Source organism: Pinus tabuliformis, chromosome 6, assembly GCF_031772625.1.
Source record: "Pinus tabuliformis cultivar Carrire ecotype Pingquan chromosome 6, CPIR1, whole genome shotgun sequence".
Classification (NCBI taxonomy): domain Eukaryota; kingdom Viridiplantae; phylum Streptophyta; class Pinopsida; order Pinales; family Pinaceae; genus Pinus; species Pinus tabuliformis.
Genome location: NC_142292.1, coordinates 793621056 through 793645593, shown reverse-complemented (window position 1 = coordinate 793645593; position 24538 = coordinate 793621056). Strand labels below are relative to the sequence as shown.

At 35.9% G+C, this 24538-nt stretch overlaps 1 protein-coding gene and 1 long non-coding RNA gene across 2 annotated transcripts in view; both read left to right on the top strand.

The window, feature by feature from the left end:
* Positions 1–7608: 7608 nt before the first annotated feature.
* On the top strand, positions 7609–10935 carry LOC149261179 (uncharacterized). The gene is made up of 3 exons (XR_016258405.1): positions 7609–8192; positions 8385–8504; positions 10849–10935. It is a non-coding gene; the product is annotated as an uncharacterized LOC149261179 (long non-coding RNA).
* Positions 10936–10941: 6 nt separating this feature from the next.
* Positions 10942–24538, top strand: part of LOC149261178 (uncharacterized) — a 31498-nt gene continuing 17901 nt past the window's right edge. Inside the window, exons 1-2 of the transcript XR_016258404.1 lie at positions 10942–11101; positions 11269–11469. The gene's annotated coding sequence lies outside the window, so the exon portion shown is untranslated. The remainder of the gene's footprint in view (positions 11102–11268; positions 11470–24538) is intronic.

The window sequence follows — 24538 nt, the reverse complement described above, 5'->3', positions numbered from 1 at the left end:
TGTCGAAAATAATAATTTAGTTTCTTGATAATGAATCCCTTGATGGGAAATAAGAAATTACAAACCCTAACAACATCAAGAAATTTTAAAAAACAGAAGCTTGACAACAAAAGATCAAATCTAGTACTTGCTTGGGCCAGACATAGACACAGTCTCTGACTATGAAAGCCTATATGGATTCATGAAGTGATTTGACAGCTTCCATGGGATCTTCCTCTCCTGCAGACGTCATACAAATCTTCAATAATTGCTTCCGAGAAATGCAGGAGCCCGTGCAATCATTTTAATAGAAAATCGATCCGCATGATTACATCCTTAGCAAATATGTTATGATGTAGGTGGTCTCTCGCATATTTATTCCTCTTGCCAGCGATTTTCTTGGATCACCATCTGTCGGACATGGAATTGGACGAGTATAACCACTCGTCGCCTTTACAGAAACCACAAATTGAATGTGTTGAAGCGAATAGTCTCCCAAGATACATAATCAACAAGATTGTGTATCGAACACATGACCTTCGTATATTCAGCCTGATGCTCTCCCAACAAAGATACAGAGCAGTGTGGATCGAACACACAACCTTCATATATACAATTTGACGCTTTCCCAACAAAAATACATAGGCCACAACATTGTGGATCTTCGGGCACATCTTGAAACAATTGGGAGAGATTGCTATTTTGAAATCTGCCTTGAACAATGAGAAAACGGCTATGAAGCAAACGGATCAAATTCCTCCATCATCTCTTAACTAAATGCTCAAGTTGAAGAGATTCCCCAGAGATTCCCATTGTGAAATCCACATTTAACTAAATGCATCCACATTTAACTAAATGCTCAAGTGGAAGCGATTCCCATTGTGAAATCCACATTGAACAATGATGAAACGGATGCAATTCCTCTACACGCGGTTAACTAAATGTTATGGTTAACATGTTACGGTTACGTGGTTAACTAAATGTTAGGGTTGAATTCAAGAAATATTAATTACGAGGAAAAAGGCAAAAAGTTATTTAAATTTAAAAAGTTACTTAAATTTAGAAAATGGGATATTAATTAAAATTTTAAAAGCTCTAAAAAACGGTTAAATTAAAAAAAAATAGCAAACTAAAATAATTAACTTTTAAATTTTAGAAATGGAAAATTAAAAATTAAAAGATAAATTAAAAAAAAAAAAAAAAAAAAAACATTTAATTGCTTTTGAGATAAAAGAATTGGAAATTTCAAAGCTAGAATGACAAAAATGTTGATGGAAAAAAAATATAAAATAAAATAAAATTAAAATAACATTTATTTGTTTTTTTAAGTAAAAAATTGACATTTTCTAAGTAAAATCAAAAGGCAATTTTCAGCTAATGCATATGAGATTGAGCTACCAGAAGGGATCAGAATATCCCCCATTTTTAATATTGCAGACTTGTATCCATTCAGAGAGGCAGAAACAGAGTTGCAGAAAGAAGTCACAGGTGATGAAATTCAAATTGTGGATTAGGAGGAACAAGTACCAAAAGCATCTCAAAAAGAAGTTGAAGCTATTTTAGACCGAAGAGTATCTAAGAAAACCAGCGGGCAGACATATTTCCAATATCTAGTCAAGTGGAAGGAGCAGCCAGTGGAAGATTTCAGTTGGTTGACAACAACTGAACTACAGAAATATGGAGTGAGTCCTGAAGGTTTGAAGGACAAATCTTTTCTTCCCCGGGAGTTTGATGCAGGAGCATCGACATTAGCCAACAATGTGGAGGATTGTCCACATGTTGTGGCTAATCACAGTAAATTTCATCGACTATTACCGAGAAGGATGACTTCTCAAATTGTTAGTTATTGTAATAAATAAGGCATTGTTTTATTTAGATTAGGGATAATATTTGTTAGCTTAGGTGTGCATGAGAGCTAAGAGATAGACGATTGCTGTTAGATCTCTTAAAAATAGAATATTGTTGCTAGAGATTGTTAGAGAAATTATTGAGTTAAAAAAGAGGACAAATGTGATGAGGGGAGAGAAGAGTGTGAGGTTTTGGAGTGGAGCGAGAGCTCAAAGTGTGTTGTGGACTGTATTTGGGCAACAAAGGTCATTTTATGGTGTAATCTGGCCAAAGGCCCAGACTCTGTTTTTTATTTATAAACAATTACAGTGCTTTGTGCAGCGTTTTGTTAATGCGGTCTGTGGAGGTCTTGTGTGTTTAAATTACCTTTTTAAAGTTCATGCAATTCGATCTGTCTGTGCGTTTATTCATAACTGTAAGCAATCTTGTGTTTAAAGCCAATCTGGGTTAACTAGAGTCCGAGAGTGGAGAAGCCATTAACATAGAGAATCGACGTCGAAACCTTTAGCAGAGCACGGGCGGACTTGAAATAATATTAAGTTTGCCTTTAAACTTATCGGGTCCGGGTAACATCATTGCATCAGCATATCGGCGACAGCGGAGCGATATCACACCGGAAACCTTAAAAATGAAAGCGGACGCGATATTTTATATATCGGGTTGAATTCCCAAGTCGGCTTCGGTTCTATATCAGCGGAACGCTATCGCATCGTAAACCTTAGGAATGAAAGTGGACGCGATATTTTATATATCGGGTTGAATTCCCAAGTCAGGTCCAGTTCTATATCGGAGGATGCACATATGTGTATAGCGCATCGAGCAATCGCCGACCGCCGACAAAATACTATTGGGCGGAGGCGGATGCGATAGAAATATCAACTGTGGTGAATTGTAGATCGGGTCTGCAACCTCATCAGGGTCATCGGGTTCGCGGTATAATGTTTATGGTGGTGACGGCCGATATTGGACTTGCCGAAAATTGCAAAGGTATATATATAATTTGAAGTCCGATATTTTGATTAGAGTGGGTTTTGTATTGTTCCCATATATTTATATATGTATGTGGGCGTGGTTATAAAAGGGGGCTTTATATATATATGATTCTCATGTATTTATGATGGATCATTCCCGACTCATGTAATATGGTGCTTGCGAGCTTTAAAGCTCGGGTGGTGGCTTCCTATGGGTGATTAAGAGCACCGATAAAAAGGTGGCTTTGATTCCTCATATGTCCATGGTCATAAAAGGCTTAAAGCCTTAAGCGCTTCCGATAAAGCCTGTAGGTTGTTACCACAGGTCAAGGGCCGATTTCTATTTGAAGAGGGGATTTTGGGTAATATCCAAGACTCATTTTCATCAACTTCCACCTCCACATCCTCTTCCTCCTCCTCCTCCTCCTCCACATCCACATACTCCTCCTCCTCTTCCTCCTCCACATCCACATACTCCTCCTCCTCCTCCTCCTCCACCACCACCCATGCACCTCCACCTCCACCACCTAAGCCTCTTCCTTTGACTCCTCCTCTGAGTCCTCCTCCACCACCTCCACCTCTACCTTCACATCCTCTTCGTCTTCCTCCTCCACCACCTCCTCCACCTCCACCACTACCTTCGCATCCTCCTCCTCGTCCTCCTTGACCACCACCTCATCCACCTCCACCACTACCTCCTCCATAACCACCTCCACCTCCTCCTCCTCCTCTTCCTCTTCCTAGACCACCACCTCATCCTCCTCGTCCACCTCCACCCCCTACACCTTCTCCTCCACCTCCACCTCCACCTTCGCCTCCTCCTCCTCGACCACCTCCTCCACCTCCTTCTGCTACTCCTCCTCCACCATCTTCCCTACCTCCTCTCCCTTGACCTCAACTACCACCTCCTCCACCTCCACATCCACTTACACCTCCACCTCCTCCTCCTCAACCACCACTGCCTCCTCCTCCACCACCACCCCTTGCACCTCCACCTTCACCACCTAAGCCTCTGCTTCCGACTCCTCCTCTTATTCCTCCTCCACCTCCATCACCTCCACCTCTACCTTCGCCTCCTCCTCCTCCTCCTCCTCCTCCTTCTCTTCCACTACCACCTCCTCCACCTCCACCACTACCTCCTCCACAACCACGTCCATCACCACCTACTCCTCAACCTCCACCTCGACCACCTTGTCCTCCTCCTACTCCACCTCCACCACCTCCTCCTCCACCTCTACCTCTACCTCGTCCTCGTCCTCCTCCACCTCCACATTAATCTCCTCCTCATCATCCACCTCCTCCTCCTCCTTGTCTTCCTCCTCCACATCCACCTCCATCTCCTCCTTCACCACCTCCACCTCTTTAGAAAACATGAAAATAAAATAAAATTAGATATCATTTCATTCTCTCTATCAATATCTACATGATAATATAACAAATAATCTGTATAAAAAAATTCCAATATAAATAATTAATTATAAGATCACAATTTAATTGATAAAATTTTGTAAAATTAATATAAATATTATCAAAAATAAATCAGAAAAAACTCAATATTTATTCTTAATATCTAGAACTATTTAAAATCAATAAGTTAATTATATAAAATCTTTAAAAAATAAAATAAACAAAAAAAACACAATTTGCATAGACATAAATTCTTGAATGCCCAAATATGAATAACATACGAACATATATATATATATATAAACATTCAATCTCACAGAATTTCAAACATATGTCTCCTCCTCCCTCCTTTATTCATCGCCTGCTATGTCTGCGGGGTTGGCTGTGTGCTTTCTCTATCCATGGTCTATTATGTCTGTGAGGTTGGTTGTCTCTGTGTGGTATGGTGTTTGGTTTAGTATGTCTGCGAGATTGGTTCTCTGTGTGGTAGGGTGTGTTTAAGTCTGTCTGTGTTTTTGAGTCATGTGGGTTTATGCGAGAGAGGAGGAAGACACAACTCTATTGGTATCATTTTTGTTTTTCTGGGAGAAAACATCTTCAAAGGCAAGGCAGGGCAGGGCAATTGGACTTGACAGTCAGGTACATATAATTATTTCATAAGATTGAGAAGCAATTATTATCTACTTACTTTCTTAAAATTTCCCTGCTCTGAAGATGACAACTGCCATTGGAACTATGTTTATTTGTGTTGTTCTTATTTCATTTGTTTTCTGTTATGGGAAACAATTTCATTGAAATTTCATTCATTTTCATAAAAATAGCAATGGCCACTTGAACTCTGTTTTATTTGCTGGTATTGTTGTAACTGCTATTTGAATTTTGTTTAATTTGTTGTTGGTATTGTTCAAACCCTGCTTCAATGTACAATTCCAGTTATGTAGAAATGGCTCCATCTTTGTTCAACCCTATTTCAATGTGCAACTTCGGGTATACTGAGATGGCTCTAGCTCTTTTCCTCTCAGTGATTTAACTAGGTTTACTAAATATAGCTTCTCGTTAACCCCAAATTTTGGGTGTTTTAACATATTTGATTTTCTATTAACCGTATTGCACCATCATTAAATCAAGTTCATTTAACTAGGTTTATTATATATAGCTTTTCGCTAACCCAAATTTTGGGTGTTTTAACATATTTGATTTTCTATGAACCCTATTGCATCATCATTAAATCAAGTTTTTCGTTTATCCGAACTAATTTAGTATAAGTTGCGTTCCTTGGGAATGACTGGTATTCTTCCTTCAGATTAACCCTAAATTCTTAGCAATGACTGGTATTTTGAATGGCTGATGTTCTTCCATTAGATGAACACTAATTTAATTAATATATTTCGTAGTTAATATAAGAATCCTGTTCAACTTGTGTTTATCAATTAATCCTTTCGGTTCATTAATTTGCTTCCTCTGTAAGTTCAACTGCATGTTCTGCTCTGCTCTACTCTGTCTTGCTTTACTTAATAGGAATGAGAAATTTATTGCAGTTGTGTGTACTTGTAATATGGCCTTTTTAGCCTTGTCGTCATAAAGACTAGCATCTTCATTATTTTCCTTTAATTGAGGCTTTTTCTTGATGCATATTGGAAGGTGGGAACCGTTATTGGAAAGCTTGAGGTCATTAGATCTAGGATCATCGATCCCCAACCAGGAATGCTAGGTTATGAGCGGGGTTTACTCCGCCTGCAAACATTACATGGCACATTGCCATGCCCTTTTTCATTAACGCATGCTGGGCACATTGCCATGCCCTTTTTCATTAACGTGGATTGCATATCGTTTTGCATATCTTGGAGGGACCTTTGTTTTTTTTATCAAATCTGCATGAATTTCCAATTGGGCGATCAATCTCAATCTTAATGTCATTCTCACTTCTTTGCTTGTTTTCGTCTTGTGCTTCATGTGTGTGCGATTCTTGAAAATGGACGTGACCACTAACCACTATCGTGATGCGTTTAGAGTGACCCGTCATGTGACCATGAAACCATACCCAGAACCAAACAGAAATGAGAGTACCGCTCTGCACATTGCCAACTGCTCTTAGAATTCCTTGGCGGACAATACATTCTCTCATTGCTGTCCAATCCCTCATATTCTTTCTCCTTTACTGATAAATCATTAGAAGCTCTGGGCCTCTCGCTTTTTCTCCTATAGTTATGACTTGAGCTCTCCACTATTCTAGCTAATGTTACCGCTGGTTAAACCCTAACCTCTAGGCGCACACAGATATGTTTTAATTTAGTTTTTATTCAAACGCAATTTAACCATGCTTTTATTAAATTTCTTGGCTTTTTATTAACCCAGTTTAAGTATGCTTATCTTAAATTTATTTTTTCATTAAACCTCTTGCATCCTGCCCTATTAAATTATGTTTTTTCATTTAAATCCACACTAATTTTTCATTAAACCTCCTGCATCCTGCAAATTAAATCACTTTTTTCCTTTTCAATCCACACTTGTTAGTTTGACTACCCTCGCTAATCAGCATGTTTATAATTTAGTCCAGTTGTGGGTTCCCCCGCAGTTTTAAACCGGCCATCATTAGTTTCACCGCCGCCCTCTTCTATGAAATCAAATATTCAATTTTTAAATTGAATCTGGTGATATAATGTTGTTTTAATCGTGCAAATATTTCTAAAGGTTGTAATCGAATTGGTTACCATAATGGATGAGAATGTTGCTACGAGATATTTAATTTATGCATTATATTATATCTCGCATTTGTTGAAAAAGAGTCTATATGCACATTAAATCTCACTATTTCAAACATATTTCTCCTAGGGCATGGCCTGGTATCTCTGCGGGTTTGGCTGTCTCTGCGTGGTATGGTGTCATTCCTCTGCACTATTATGTCTGCGAGGTTGGATGTTTTTGTGGGGCTTGGTGTTGGCTCTCTCTGTGTGGTATTGGTGTCTGAGTCTGTCTGTGTTTGAGTCATCGCTGTCTCTGTGTGGTATGGTGTCTGAGTCATGTAGTGTATGTGAGAGGAGGATGAGGAGGAGGCAACTCTATTTGTATGATTCCTTGGAGAAAACAACTTCAGGGGCAGGGCAATTGGATTTGGTTCATCCCTTGGAGTTACTTAGGTTTCTGACATTCAAGTATATTTCATCTGATCTCTGGTATGAGAAGCAATTCTTTTATTATCTACTTTCTTTTTGTATTGAAATTTCGTTTTTCTTTCATTTTGTATTGAAATTTCGTTTCTATTTCATTTTGTTTGAACTTTGTTTTAATTGTTGTTACTATAGAAATGGCCATTTGGATTCTGTTTTATTTGTTGTGGCTAACCCTGCTCTAATGTACATTTCCAGGTACGTAGACTTGTCTCCGTCTCTGTTCAAACCCTATCTCTGTGTGGTATGGTGTCTGAGTCATGTAGTGTATGTGAGAGGAGGATGAGGAGGAGGCAACTCTATTTGTATGATTCCTTGGAGAAATCTGAGTCTGTCTGTGTCTGAGTCATCGCTGTCTCTGTGTGGTATGGTGTCTGAGTCATGTAGTGTATGTGAGAGGATGAGGAGGAGGAGGAGGTAACTCTATTTGTATGATTCCTTGGAGAAAACAACTTCAGGGGCAGGTCAATTGGATTTGGTTCATCCCTTGGAGTTACTTAGGTTTCTGACATTCAAGTATATTTCATCTGATCTCTGGTATGAGTCATGTAGTGTATGTGAGAGGAGGATGAGGAGGAGGCAACTCTATTTGTATGATTCCTTGGAGAAATCTGAGTCTGTCTGTGTTTGAGTCATCGCTGTCTCTATGTGGTATGGTGTCTGAGTCATGTAGTGTATGTGAGAGGAGGATGAGGAGGAGGCAACTCTATTTGTATGATTCCTTGGAGAAAACAACTTCAGGGGCAGGGCAATTGGATTTGGTTCATCCCTTGGAGTTACTTAGGTTTCTGACATTCAAGTATATTTCATCTGATCTCTGGTATGAGAAGCAATTCTTTTATTATCTACTTTCTTTTTGTATTGAAATTTCGTTTTTCTTTCATTTTGTATTGAAATTTCGTTTCTATTTCATTTTGTTTGAACTTTGTTTTAATTGTTGTTACTATGGAAATGGCCATTTGGATTCTGTTTTATTTGTTGTGGCTAACCCTGCTCTAATGTACATTTCCAGGTACGTAGACTTGTCTCCGTCTCTGTTCAAACCCTATCCCAATGTATAATTGCAGATATGGTGAGATGGCTCTAGCTTCTCGTTTAATCACAATTACTCTGCTCTAATGTGCAATTCCAGGTATTTAGAAATGGCTCCGTCTTTGTTCAAACCCTATTCCAATGTATAAATCCAGATATGAGATGGCTCTAGCTTTTCTTTAACCCAAGATTTGGGTGTTTTGATTTTCTATTAATGATATTACATCATCATTAAATCAACTTCCACGTGTAACCCAACTGTGTTGGTATAAGTCGTCTTCCTTAGGAATGACTGGTATTCTTCCATTAAATTAACCCTAATTTTGTCAGCATATTTCTTAATTAATTAGTCTGTTTACCATGTATTTATCCGTTAATCCCTCTGGTTCATTAATTTGCTTCCTCAGTTTAATTACATGTTCTACTCTGCTCTACTCTGGTCTTGATGTTCTACTCTGCTCTACTCTGGTCTTGATGTTCTGCTCTGGTTTACTCTGTCTTGCTAATAGGAATGAAATTGCGTTTGCCTAATAGAAATGAAACGCTTATTGCATTGCTTCCTCTGTAAGTTTAATTGCATGTTCTGCTCTGCTCTACTCTGTCTTGCTTTGGTTGATACGAATGAATATACTCTGCCCGATAGAAATGAAAAGCTTATTGCAGGCGGCTGCACTTTTAATAAGGCATTTTAGGCTCGTCATCGTAAATACCACTAGCATTTTCATCAATTTCCTTCAATTCAGGCTTCGTCTTGATGCATTTTCGAAGCTGGGAAGCTGGGAATCATAGATGGAAAGCGTTTGGGAACCATTATTGTAAAGCTTTAGAGGATCCTCGGCCCCCAACCTCGAATGCTGTGTTTTGAGCTGTGTTTACTGCACATTGCCATGCCCTTTTTCATTAACATGGATTACATATCGTTTTCCCTCTTCTTGGTCTCTGGGATCTTGTCTTTTTATCAAATCTGCTTGAATTTCCAATTGGGTGATCAATCTCGATCAATCCCAATCCTATCGTCATTCTCACTTATTTCTTCTTCTGATCCATTCTCAAACAGCTGCATAAGAAATACTATATTTCGAATCTGATAACCTGAACAGTGAATACCTGATAGATGTTTCAATCTTGCCAAACTATGAACTCAACTTTAATCCTACATTGACAACTTTGCACAAACTTTAATTCTACAATGACAACTTTGCACTTTACTTCTACAATGATAACTTTGCACTTTGCAGCTACTGTGTAAACAAAAATACAATCTTACTGATTTTTTACTGTGGCAACATGTAATAATTCGTTATCACGGTGAGGATATAGCAGTATAACTATGAGACGTTTTTATTTTAATCTTTTAGATGTGATAATTTATTATTTGAGAAGATTGTCCTTTTTATTATTTAGAACGTGTGTTTTCAATATATGAATGCATTCATAGTTCTCAGAATTTTTTTACACTCAACTCAAAGTTACCCTTCGAAGAAAAACCCGCCAAATTTAAGACAATCAATCAAAAAAGCGTCACAATTAAACTGCGCGAAAGATCCCACCAAATATAGGACAAAATCCACATAAAATATTGCCAAAAAAAAAAAAAAACGTCTCACAAGTAAACTATTTAAAGGAAAACTAATTCTCACAGTTCCGATACATCTTCGTTATTTTGAATTCATGGTTTGTATTAGAATTTGTAATTCAACAGGGTGTAATTTTTATGTTCCCTAACTTTTTAATAAGCCAAGTTAGCCTGCTACGTCTAGGATAGTAGTTGGCTCTCCTTTTGGTTGATAGTAGATCTATCCCACCAGACACTGACCAATATTTTAACAAATTTGTGTTACCTTATTTTTTGAGTTTATGTTCTAATGTATTTTAATAATCCAAGTTATGAACTTTCCGAGGCTCGTCACACTTGCTTGCAATCACCAGTACTTTGCCAAGTTTATGTTCCCTGAATTTTTTGAAACTTTGGTTTTCGAATAAGCCAAGTTATTAGATTTCCGAATCTCAGAGTTGACTCTGCATTTTGGGTTAGTAGCCCATATATTTGCTTGCTTGAATCTTATATCTGCTTGTTTATGCATGCATTCCAATTAGCATTCTGGATTTCTAGATATTCATGGTAGAATCCATGGTTCTTGACAGTACCCAATTGATATACATATAAAAGTTTGTTAGCATCTGCATCATGGGCTGTATTTGTTGTATGTTCTGGTAGCTGTCGTTCCGCATTTTTCTCTTGGATATGTCTTAAGCACTTCCTTGAGTTACTGTAATGGATGTATTTGACTCTTTATATTCTCAGCTCTTTCGGTTATTAGTGGACACTGTTCCTTGAATTTGTTCTATCTCGTAATTGATGTATTTGACTCTGCATTCTCAGTTCTTTCTGTTATTAGTGGAAACTTTTGTTTTTTGAATTCATACTGTCTTGGGTTTTGCAGTTTGACACAACATGAGAGGGTTATTTATGTCTTCTGTGCATGGACCACAACACTTATACAAGCCAAAGAAATATTCTTGCCAGAGAATCAGACATGAATCTTGCGCGTCCTGCTGCTGTGCAGGCAGGGAATGCCCATAATCACAACCACGAAGAAACTTCTCAGCAGTGTGATTATTATTATAGCTTGTTAGAGACGTTGTTTGGGTCTGGCTAACTGCTAAAGCTTGGTTGACAGCAAATGCTGGTTCTGGGTATGTGTTGGTGTTGCTTCCTTTTAATTACTTCTGTTTTTGGTATGTGTTGCCTCCTTTTAGTTAATTTGTTTGTGTCAAGTGGAATTCATTTCTTTCACACAACTTTTATTCTGTGAAAATTACTGAATTATGGAATCTAATAATAGATATTCTTGATGATCCAGAAAATGCCACCACATATTTAACAAAGCCTGATAGACCTTGCTGGTACGGGGATGTAGAAAAGGAAAATGGAAAAAGTGTTTCAGGTGAAGACCTTACTGGTGGTCATGGGCATAAAAATAAATCGAGGTGATCAGTCATTTGGGTCTTGGCGAGTCTTCCATCTCAATGGGCAAAGCAAGGCCTCCTCAAGAATGTGAGAGGTGAGATGGGTGATGCATGTTCTTTGGTGATGATCCATCTCAGACATGACTTGAGTTCCCATGCTTGACTGACCATCTAAGATAAAAATAACCCCACTTTCTCTGCTTGCTGTGTTTTCAATTGAAAATTTAGCATAATCGAGTAGAATCCTTCTCAACATATTTTCTAAATATACATCTCAACAAATGAAATTTTTATCAATATAATTGCTACCAAATCGAAGTTTATCAAGTATCAGAATAAATGTTTAATTTCAGTCTCAAGGAACATTGCATAAAATCATCTCTCAGGCTCACCAAGCTGCTTACCTTGAATACTCTGATTCACTAAAGCGTTCTTGTTTTTAATTCATCATGTGCTGATTATTTCGTTGTTCCAAAATTTGTTGAAACTGTATGAGCTCCTGTTTGCTCTCCTTTCACATGCTTCAATACAAGAGCGATAGAGGCTGGATAAGATTAGTTATCTATAGCCTTTATTATTAATATGGATGGGACAATTATTCTATATCCACACCATGGTCATTTTCGGCTTCAGATTATCCACAATGTATTTCTTCATCTTTCATTTTGTGTTTGACTTTACACACTAAGTTGGTCTTCTAGTGTTTCAACCTACTCAGACACATCTGCAGTTAATTCCTGAAACTCTGGTTTCTGTACACTGAGACATATCACTGTTTCTCCATCTCTTCATGTGCTATTCATCTATTTAACTATTTTTGATAGTTTTCTGCTAATGTTTCTCCATCTCTTCACAAAGTCTCCACAAAAATCTGTATAGCAAGAGATCTTGGAGGCTATCTAACCCTGCTTTGCCACTGAATATTTCTTCTTCTCCATGGTATAACAGTCTGAGTTGCCCCATGAACAACAGTAGCTTCTTACTAAACTCTTGTACAAAAGAGATTTCGATAGCTGAACAACAATCGGGATTATTAAACGAATTAGTTACATCGATTTTAAGCGAAGAATAATGCCCAGAATAGTACGCTACTATGAGCCCTTAGCTTTTTACTCGGAGTTGCACGTGTAGTTTTCCATATAAATAATAGATCTTTTTCTGCTACAATTTATCTGCAAATTACTATGTTTCTAATCACAATGCATAAACCCCTATTGATTTTCCTTTAAGTTCACTCTGATTCCCTAGAATAATATTTGAAACACTCAAACAGATTAGCAATTCCTAAAATAAACAATGCTATCTTCACTTTATTTCATTTCTCATGTGAAGTATCTATTAGCATCTCATTTTCTGTCTAACCATTCTTTTGTACGTATATTGTTTAAATATCCGTATCCGTTGAAGGAAAGTCTATATATATACATACATTCAATCTCACAGAATTTCAAAAATATGTTCCTCCTCCCTCCTTTATCTATGGCCTGCTTTGTCTGCGGGGTTGGCTGTTACAGAATAAGATAAGCTAAGCCGTTGGTCTCAGCTGTAATGGGTGGTTCAAGTATCTGTTGAAAGAAACTTTATATATATATATATATATTCAATCTGACAGAATTTCAAACATGTCTCCTCCTCCCGCCTTTATCTATTTCTACCGGGTCGGCTGTCTCTGTGTGGTATGGTGTCCTTCCTCTATACATGGCCTATTATTTATGTGAGGTTGGCCGTCTTTGTGTGGTATGGTGTTTGCAAGGTTGGCTATCTCTGAGTGTTATGGATGTCTCTGTGTGGTATGGCGTTTGCAAGGTTGGCTATCTCTAAGTGTTATGGATGTCTCTGTGTGGTATGGTGTTTGAGTCTGTCTGCGTTTTTGAGTAATGTGAGAGAGGAAGAGACAACTCAATTGCTATCATTCTTTGGAGAAAACAACTTCTATTGCTATCACTCTTTGGAGAAACAACTCCGGAGGGCAGGGAAGTTGGATTTGGTTCATCCTTAGGAGTTACTTAAGGTTTTTGACATTCAGGTACATATTATTATTTCATCTGACCTCTGATATGAGAAGCAATTTCTTTATTATGTACTTTCTTTCTTTATGCATTGAAATTTCCTTGTGATGAAGATAGCAACCGCCACATTTGAACTCTGTTTTATTTGTTGCTGTTATTATTTCATCTGATCACTGTTATGAGAAGCAATTTCTTTATTATCTACTTTCTTTCCTTATCTATTGAAATTTCCTTTCGCGTGATGAAGATAGCAATCGCCATTTGAAGTCTGTTTTATTTGTTATTACTATAGGAAACCGCCATGTGAACTTCGCTTTATTTCTTGTTGCTATTATCCAAACCCTGTTCCAGTGTACAATTCCAGGTATGTAGAGATGGCTCCATCTCTGTTCAATCCTTATTCCAATGTATAACTTCAAGTATTCTGAGATGGCTCCAGCTCTTTTCCTCTCAGTTACTAACCAGGTTTAATAAATATAGCTTCTAACCCAATTTTTGGGTGTTTTAACATATTTGATTTTCTATTAACCATACTGAATCATCATTCAATAAATCTTTACCTTTAAGCGGACTGTTTTAGTATAAGTCGCCTTCCTTAGGAATGACTGGTATTCTTCCATTAAATTAACTCTAATTTAGTTAGTGCATTTCTTAATAATTAGCCTCTGTTTACCCTCGTTTATCTGTTAATCCCTCCGGATCATTTAATTTGCTTCCTCTGTAATCCCTCCGGTTTATTTAATTTGCTTCCTCTGTAAGTTTAAGTCCATGTTCTGCTCTGATTTACTCTGTCTTCCTTCGCTTAACAACAGCGAAAAACTTTAACTGCATGTTCTGCTCTGATTTACTCTGTCTTGCTTTGCGTAATAAGAATGAAAAACTTATTGCATGTGGGTGCACTTGTAATATGGCCTTTTTAGCTTCATCGTCCTAAAGACTAGCATCTTCATCAATTTCCTTAATTTCAGGATTCTTCTTGATGCATTTTGGAAGCTTGGAACCATTATTGTGAAACTTGAGGTCGAGCTCGGAACCATTATTGGAAAGCTTGAGGTCATCAGATCTAGGATCCTCGGCCCCCAACCTCAATTGCTGTGTTTTTAGCAGTGTTTACTCCACGTGCAAGCATAAAAGGGCACATTGCCATATCATTTTCCTCTGGGATTTTCCTTGTTCCGTCTTCTTGGTCTGTGGGATCTTTGTCTTTTTATCAAATCTGCTTTAATTGGGTGATCAATCTCAATCTCTTAGCCAGATTTGATTGGGTGATCAATCAAATCTGCTTGAATTGGGTTCTGCTCTGATTTACTCCGTCTTCCTTTGCTTAACAACAACGAAAAACTTTAACTGCATGTTCTGCTCTGATTTACTCTGTCTTGCTTTGCGTAATAAGAATGAAAAACTTATTGCATGTGGGTGCACTTGTAATATGGCCTTTTTAGCTTCGTCGTCGTAAAGACTAGCATCTTCATCAATTTCCTTAATTTCAGGCTTCTTCTTGATGCATTTTGGAAGCTTGGATGAATCAGCGTGTTTATAATTTAGTCAGTTGTGTTTCCTTCCCGCCACTCTGTTTTATGAATTTTGATATTAAAATATTAAATTAAATTGGTTAATATGAAATTAATTGAAGATGTTTTTAGTGTGATTTTTTGGATTTTCTGGTACTGGAATTTGGTAGAAAAAAATTGAGGTGAAATTTTTATTTGTATCATTTAAAAACAGATGGCACTTCTATTGTGGAAGGGTTACTTATCAAGTTTGTGATTTCAATAAATTCTTGTTGGATTTTAGAGAAATTAGACGGGAAAAACCCAAACTTCCAAAAAATAACATTAAAAACAACTCCAAACTAATAAAAAGTATTCATTTTATTTCCTCTCACCCTTTTTTCCCCTTTATTTTCCTCTTTATTCTTCCCTTTATTGATTTTCATTAGACAAGAGTACCCTCTCTTTTTATTCATTTTAATTCATTTATTCATTATCAATTTTTGTCATATATTTTTACTTGTTTATTATTATTATTATTATTATTATTGATCCCTTTTGTTATTGTATTATATTTTTTAGCATATATTTTTTTGGTATGATTATGTATTCGCTTTTAATATTTTTATGTTTTATGTTTTATTTTATTTTTTCATTCACTATCATTGTTGTTTATATTGTTGTTTATATCTATGTATTAAAAAAATAAAATTAATTATTTTTTATTTGTGAATTAATTATTGATTGATTTCTATTTATTTATTTATTTTTCATTTCTGTTAATCAAATAAATAATTAAATAATAATAATAGGTAAATAAATTAGGGAAAGAATGGATAAATTGAATAAATTATTAATTATTTAGATAAAATAAGTCAAATATAACCATTTCATTATATTATAATAATAATATTTTATAAACAAATAAATAAATAAATATTATAATAATAATATTTTATAAACAAATAAATAAATATAAATCAATAAAAAATTAATTAATAAAATAAAAATAATTAATAATTTTTTTAAATTATTATTTTTATTTTTTTTCAATTTGATTAATCAAATAAATAATTAAATAATAATAATAGGTAAATAAATTAGGGAAGAAATTGATAAATTGAATAAATTATTATTAATTATTAATTATTTAGACAATTTAAGTCAATATAGCCATTTAATTATATTATAATAATAATATTTTATAAATATATAAATAAATATATTAATAAACAATATAATTCTCCCTCCCCAGTAAAAAACAGTGATTTCTTCTTATTTAGCCCGTTTGTGACATCTGTCTCTTCATCTTATTCTGAAGATAAACCACAATGGTTGGTTCGAAATGTGTTGATCAAATATTTTCAATGTGTTTTTTCCCGAAAATCTTCATATACAAGACAAAATATGCTATAATAATTGTGTGTAAATATTTCTAAAGATCCCATTTTAATGATGCATAAATATTTTTTAATATTTAAAAATTTATGATTTCAGAAGATTTAGAAACTTTGTAATTTTATAAGTTCCCACGAGATATTCAATATAGTTTGTAATTTTATAAGTTCTCACAAGATATTCAATACATGCATAATATTATACTAAATACCTAGCAAAATACATATAAATTCAATTTTTATGTAATCTTATGCTTAATAACTCGGAAAATGGATACAGATTGATTTTTGCCATATAATAATATCTCTGGAAGAGTAACTTTTTATTTTATCATATATGAAATTTAACTTTTTAATAAGTTTCTTTGTTGTTTGTAATTGTGTGCAATTATTTTAAAGAAATTGTGTGAATTATTATAGATTTTTAAGGGATTTGTAATTTTTTTTATTAATTTTAATTTTAGATTTTTGAGGATCAAAATCTCTTTTATTTTTTTGAAGTGGTTTGAGATTGAAAAGAGCTTTGCATATCGAGAGGGGTTGAGAGGGATTAAATTTCTTTTCTTTTTTGAAGAAGTTTGAGAGGGAAAAAAGATTTAATTTCTCTCCATATTTGGTAAAGATTCAAAATTAAAAATAAATCTAGGTTGATTTAATTTTCCTTTTAAATAAACTATATTCCACATTAATATTATGAGTCGATACCGTTAGTTTATATTTTTATTATTATTTTATTTTTATAAAATTATTATTTCTATTTTTATTTTGACAAAAATTAAAATATTTACATTATATTACATTAATTAACCAAAATATTAAACATTATATTTCAACATCACATTACATTTTTACTATACTAAACCAAAATAAAATTATAACATATCTAAAACCATCTCTCTTGACCAAAATTACAATTACATCATAACTTCTCTAAAGCCAAAATTACTTTATAACATATCTAATCCACCTCTTCGGCTAGAATTGCAGTTTAACATCTCTAAAGCAGGAGAGCCCCTCCTTGGACAATAATTAAAAACATTTTTTTCCAAACCACCTAACACTATGATTTAATAACTCAGATTTAACAAATAAGTAGCTTTCATTTATCGTTTAATACCTATCCACACAAATTTGACCTTTTAAACCATGTAAACTATCATTAAGTACCTTCGTCCTTTTAAATAAGTAGGACGAATCGGTACCAAACAAAAAAAAAATATTAATAATTATAATTAATATATTTGATTGTATTCGATGGCAATGGGATTCTTGTCAAGTATCAGAATTCATGTTTAATTTCCTTTTTAATGAACATAGCATAAAATCATATCTCAGTGTCACTGAGTTGCTTATTTTGAATACTTTGTATTTCATTGTTCCAAAAATTGGGAAACTCTATGAGCCCCTGTTTGCTCTCCTTTCACATGCTTTAATACAAGAACCATAGAGAGTCTGAGAGTGTAGATAAGGTTATTCATCTTTAGCTTTGATATATGGATGGGAAAAAATTCTTCTATATCCACACCATCGTCATTTTAGGCTTCAGATTATTCACACAGGAAGTTAGCGCTAAAACTATTACCCTTCAAAACTCTTATCCTTCTTCCTTTTGGAAAGTTTTGGTTCCTCCTTTCCATCTGATATTCATTTAGCTAACAATTTTTTGTAGTTTCCTCTTGATTTTTGTCCATCCCTTCACCAAGTCTCTACAACAATCTATATAGGACGAGATCTTGGAGGTTATCTAACCCTGCCTTGTTGCTGAGTATTTCTTCTTGTCTATGTTGTCACAGTTCTAACAATCTGAGTTGCCCCATGAACAACATTGTCTTCTTTTTGAAATCTTGTGCAAAAGAGATTCTTTTAGTTAAACAACAATGAGGACTATTAAATAGAGATAAAGTAGTTACATTGTTTCAAGAGATGAATAATGCCCTTAATAGTACATTGAGAGGTGATGGTATGATCCCTTTGCTTCTACATGGAGTTTCACATTTATTTTTTCCATATAAACCATAGGTCTTTCTCTTCTACAATTTATCTACGAATCACTTTGTTTCTTATCTCAATACATAATCCCCTCTTTACATATTTTTCACTTCGTTTCTTATCACAATGCATAATACCCTCTTTACATCTTTTTCTTTGATTTTCCTTGAATTTTACTTTGATTCCTTAGAGTAATATTTGAAACAATCATAAATTGTTGGCAATTCCCAAAATAAACAATGCCACCCTCATTTTTATTCCATCTCTCATGTGAAGTATCTATTAGCATCTCATTTTCTGTCTAACCATTCTTTTGTACAGGTATTTTTTTATAAATATCATTTACCACAATCTTTTATCTTATTTTGATTATAACAAATTGATATTTTAAATGGATCCATGCTTTTGGTTATCGTCAAGGTGTCTACATTAGTTCTAGTTTAAAGGTCCTAATCATTTGTTCTAGGTCTCAATCATTTGTTTCTTCAACTTAGTAGGTCTAATCTTCATCAAGTTTTCTCCCTTCCTTTGTGACCTTTTTGACATAAATATCTAAGGTTTTGATTTCCACATATTAAAAATTCCTTGTAAGAAAAAGAATATCCTTTTATAAGTATTCTGAGTTAGAATATCGAATAAGACGAGGACCATTTTAGGTTATCACAAATGGAAATAACAATTTGCGAACATTTTTACCATCATTTCCTAAGGAATTTGAAGCTTTTTATCTTCTATTTCTCTTATAATATACACAATGTTAAAAGTTGTTGGACAACTAATTCTCAGGGTTAATGATACGGTAAGTTTGAGTAGTTATTGGAATCCAAAAAGACTTTGGAGGTAATTCAATTGTTTCCTATATATATATATATCTATTGTAAAATTAAACTATTTCTATTAAGTAAAATATAGTACAATCAAGAGTGACAAGAAACCGACTGACCGTAAATGATGAAACTATCAACCTTGGTCCCGGAGGAGGGGTGAACCAATCACGGAGCTACAACAATTAACTTGAGAGCAAAAACTGACATTTACCCCACAGGGGCAGAATTCTCAACACGATGTTTTTTCCCTTTCTTTCTATTGACTTTTATCCAACCATCCTGGGGAGTATGAGCTAAAACAACTTGAAGATTGGAGTTCTCCAACAGGGGGATTTCCTTATCTGATTCAGAAGAGGAGGTCTCATGGACGTGTTTCTGGGAGATTGTTGTGACAGTGGTGTGCGCAGGAGTATCAGTGGACGGATCCATCGTCTAAGGCGCCTGGTCTGGTTCTTCATCGCTCTCCTCATCTTCCGAGCTCGAGGAATCATAACTCACTGCTGGCGGTGAAGGACAAGGGGTCCAATGTTTGGGTTTGGTCTTTGCAAAGTTTCCCTTTTTTGATTTTGCAGGCAACGATGGGCAAGAATTTTGCAGGTGCCCTGTTAGGTGACAGTGGCGGCAGCGGAAGGCAGTGTTTTCATAATCCAGATTCTGGGTCTAGACAAAGTCATTGATCTTGAGAATGATTTGATCTGGAAGTCCTTTGCTTAAATCCAACTCCACACATATTCTGGCATATGTGTGGAGACCTTTCGTTTCCCGACAGAAATCTTCCCTAATGAAACTGCCCAAGGTGTTGCCTATAGCTCTATATACAATAGTATGCCATAAGTGGGTAGGTAAATTTGGAAGCATGATCCATACAGGTGTCCTGGTAATGACTACAGTTGCTGGATCAAAATCTAGGAACCAAGGAGTCAAGAAGAGCCCTGCAGTTCCCATGAACCAAGGGCCTTCTTCTAAAGGCTTTTTATAATGCTTACTGTTGTCAAATAGAACAATGAAGTAACCTTTCGAACAGAAATTGATCTTACAATGATGAGTCCAGTTTGCATGGATCCATGCATAGAGATCCTGAGATCGTGGCCACAGTCCATTAAATCTGCAAATGATGGCTCTTTCTGCAAATTCTTGAAGTTGAGTTGCAAGATCATCATGGGTGATTTCAACAGAGGGGACTTCATCTATCTCATCAACCAAAAAGGGCCTAGATTTAAGGATCTCCGGGGGTTTGGGGTTGTCAGAGTGTATTGCATCTTTGTATGAGAAAGGAGGAGCAGAGGATGACTGTCTCGTTGTGCCTCCTCTCAGACGAAGGGTTACCACCAAAGAGTTTTTCCTCGAAATGTTGTAAGAAGAGAGGGGAAGAAGTCTTCAAGTTGCTTGCCTTGAAAGAGAAGTCTCTGAAGGCCAGAAGGGATCCCAATCCATCGTTCTAGATCCAGTTTGAGATCCAGCACCGGATCTGAAGAATTGACCCAATGCAGGATGATTTTGCCTGAAGGCCGAGAAATTTGGATTTGAAAGGAGTCTAAGAAGAGCCTAGACCCAGTGTCAGGGCTTCTTGTGCTTCCGGGAGCAGATCTGCCATGGCGATTTTCCATCTGGGGTGTCAGACCTACAAGATCTTGGCCAATCTGTCGAATGTGAGCCCGATCTGAAGGAGACTTTTTGTTAATTGGCATCCAGAGTTGGGTTTGGTGTGGACTGTTCTGCTTATTGGGCATCATGGCGGATCTGAGTGTCTGACCTCCTTCCGTGGTTAGGATGCCTGATCCAGCTTTGTAAATCGGCCCTGCAGACGCCTCTTGTACTAGATCTGGTATAAAGGGAGGATAAGTAAAGAAATGAAATACCCTTACCGCAGATACGTTGCCTTGAGGTCTACTTGCTTCGGCTTCGCCCTCGATCATTATTTCCTCTTTCCTCACATCTGCCCCAGGGGTTTGGACACTTCAATCTGGGCTATTCTCCTGGCTGATATCCTTAATGTTTGTAGTCCTGTGCATACAGGAGGCAGAGACGGTTTTTCCAAGGTCGGTGGGGTGCGCAGCTTTGGGCTGATCCAGATAAGCCCAACAAAAATGAACTCGCCTTGCCCATGGCCAGATCGGGCATCGTAGATATTAGATGGCAGAACCTTGCCCTCGACAGGTTGCGTACAGTCAATCAGACTCTGCCGAGGGTTTTCCCAAGGTCCTTTGTTGGGGCTCTCTGGAAGATTGACTTGTCTGGGGTCGTGCCTATGGGGTCCATCAAGGAGGCACTGTCAGTTCCTGTGCCTGTGAACCCCTTCCTCGTGTTGCTTCGAACCAGGGTTTCTGCCATCGCAGTCTCCATTCCCATCTATCAATGGTCCCAATTCCTTGTTTCTTATATATATTTATATGTACATCATGTACATAATTCTTTGAGATCAATATAATATACATTTGTTTGGTTTCCAATTTGATTGTTTTACAATGGTATCAGAGTGGGTAGTTGATCCGCCCTGTTGAGTAAGTTGAGCTACATATTTGTCGCCTTCTTGAGCACTCATCCTTTCTTGGTGGGCCGCCATTAGGGTTGAGTGCTTCTTGGTTGAAGAAGCAATTGCTTGGAAGCATGTTTGAAGACCTGCTTGGAGGCATTGGACTGGTGTTCGTTTTACAAATGCAATGATGTAGTTGTAACATGGAAGACCGAGAGAGAGGTTGCAAGGCTGGATTGGAACAAAGAAAAAACATCTCGACTACGAATTTTGTTGATCAGCTTTTATAAGGTCTGGGTCTTCCACAACTAACTCTCTTTCTCATATATTTAAAAAATATTCATTAATTGTGCTACAACAAAAGGACGTGATGATATCATTATAATAAAATTTTAAATGGTTGCTTTTCTTAAAAAAAACATTAAAACCCGGTAAAATTCCCCCTAGCATGGTCGACTAGGCCCATATGACTACATAACTGACTGAATGAGTTCGTAATTGGGCATTAAAGAGTTTCTATAAAAATGATAATGAGAAACGTATGAATGCATCGACACAATTCGCATAACAGATTACACATCAACACACCTCCTCTTTATTTAAATGCTACTACTCACCCCTTCAGTTTAAGACATGAGATTTGATTTATTGTGCGTTTAACTCTTTCAAAGAAACAAATATTTTGTGGTACTAAAGACCCATGGAAGGATGGATGGACATGAACGATCCAGCGAGAGAGATGGAGGAGTTTCTTGACATCTCTGATGAAGGGAAGGAGGATCTGCATCAACCTGTGCACAGATACTTTAGAGAAACAAAGGCCATGTTTAGAACCACAACTGATATTCTGGAGACCCTCAAATTAAACATTCAAACTTTAAATTGATGCTTCAGTGTGTTGTATTTAGTTTGGGGGCAGTTGGAAACTAAATTCATCGCCAATTTCAAACATTGGTCTGCTCTGCAATTTAAAAAGAAAGTTGTTGGTCTCTACGCCTTAAATGTTTGTTTGTTTGCTTATGCTTAAATGTTTGCATAAGTGAAACATGTTGTTTTTCACATCAAAATGAATTTTGTTGAGAAATTTTATGTTTGCAAAGAACATTGCTCCTTTTCTTTTGGTTTCTACTACGAATGGGAGAGAAGTGCCCCTCTTCTTTTCTTCCTCCGATTGAATTTCGAATGATGAGAAGAACAAATTAAGTTTTCATACAAAAATTACTTTTGTAAAGAACTTTTTTAAAAGAGATTAAAATGAATTTTAAATTAATTTCTAAATTAAATTAAAAAAATGATTTAAAATTCAATAAAATTTAATATTAAAAGATATATAAATATAAATTTTATAAAATACATAAATATAAATTTTATAGCAATGACATATTCTCCTAGAAATATGTAATTAGCATAAAGTTTAGTTGGATAAAAATATCTTAAGTAAAATGTAAATAAATATCTTAAATAAAAAGTAAATAAATATCTTCAAATGAGGTATTGGTCACTAAAAATCAGTGTACATTTGGTAAGATTAATTGGTGTATTATTAACATGTTGTTGACTGTAGTGAGCTTGTGAGGTTGATTATTGATTTATTTTTATTTTTATTTATTTATTTTTCCTGGAATGAATATTGTATATCCATTTAGTATAGTTAAGAAGCATAAAGGTAAAATCTAGATAGAGTTAAACAACAATTATTCTTGAGTGTCAAATTTCCAAAAACCCTCATCCCACCATTATGATTATGGAACATAAAATTAACATAGAATTACATCTCTAAAAATCATAAGAGATTGTTTTCGTACAATATGAAGTCATATGAAGTCACATTCTAAAAATTTAAGGTATCAAAGAAAAAAGCAACATTTATACATACAACTAATCCTTGTGGTCATGCAAGAATCCGCGCGAGATTGCGTGATAGCCATCGGATCAAGCTAGACAGATCAATGATGGAGATTGGCGCGCATAAAGTATTGAGGTGACGTGATAGTTGTTGGATCAAGAGACAGATCAATGGTGGAGATTAGAGCGCATAAAGTAGGTGGAAGACTTCGCATGCGATGGCCATTGGGTAAACTAATGAATCGGATCGTGATTGGTCAGGTTTGTTTTGGATCAGACGATGAGGAAACGATGCATGAAGAATGTGCTGAAGGAGGTTTCAAATGAAAACGACAGGAAAACCAGTGAGGGTGAGGGTGGACCAAGAGTGAGGGAAAATGATGATAATGAAATGAAACAAGTAACTGCATCAAACAACAAACTCCAAAGCTCATGCGAGAACTAGAAACCTGTGTTTTTGGGATTGCTGAAGGGTCTCTTCCTCAAGTCATGGTCCCAAAGGGAGGAGGTGAGGTCGAAACACTTGCAGACAACCTTATGGTGATTTTCTTCTCCTAGCTAACTTGCTAATTGAAAAAAAAACACAAATGGAAGTAAACTAAAGCATAACCGATCTACTCTACACTACTGTAATGGGAATGATGCTACTTAAGCAAATGAAGCTATGCTATATTGTTGTAATGGAAATGCAGTTACTTAAGCAAATGAACAGAAAACCAGGAAGCTACTTATGAACAAAACCAGAAATATATGCTAGCATACATGTATAATAAAGAGGAACTTTGGCTGCTTGGGTTGGGCCCTAGCCCAAGAACTTCAGCCCTCTGAGTTAACTCAGTGCTGGCTCAAAACAAAACTCATTTTTATTAGAAAAACCATGGATTACATAACAAACTGTCACAATTCTTGTAGCTCAGAAATAAAGTAGAGTTTTACAATAAGAATTCAAATCCTACTGAGGTCCTAAGCCTCTCTACGTATACATCTGAAGTATCCAACGACTTCCCTCCCATTAGGGAGGCTTGACTCCCCACTTAAGATAAACTGGTTTTTGTCACTTTCACTTGCTCGACTGTCTTTTAGTCCTCATGATTTGGTTGTTTGCACTCCGAGCTCATGGAGGAATATTCGAAT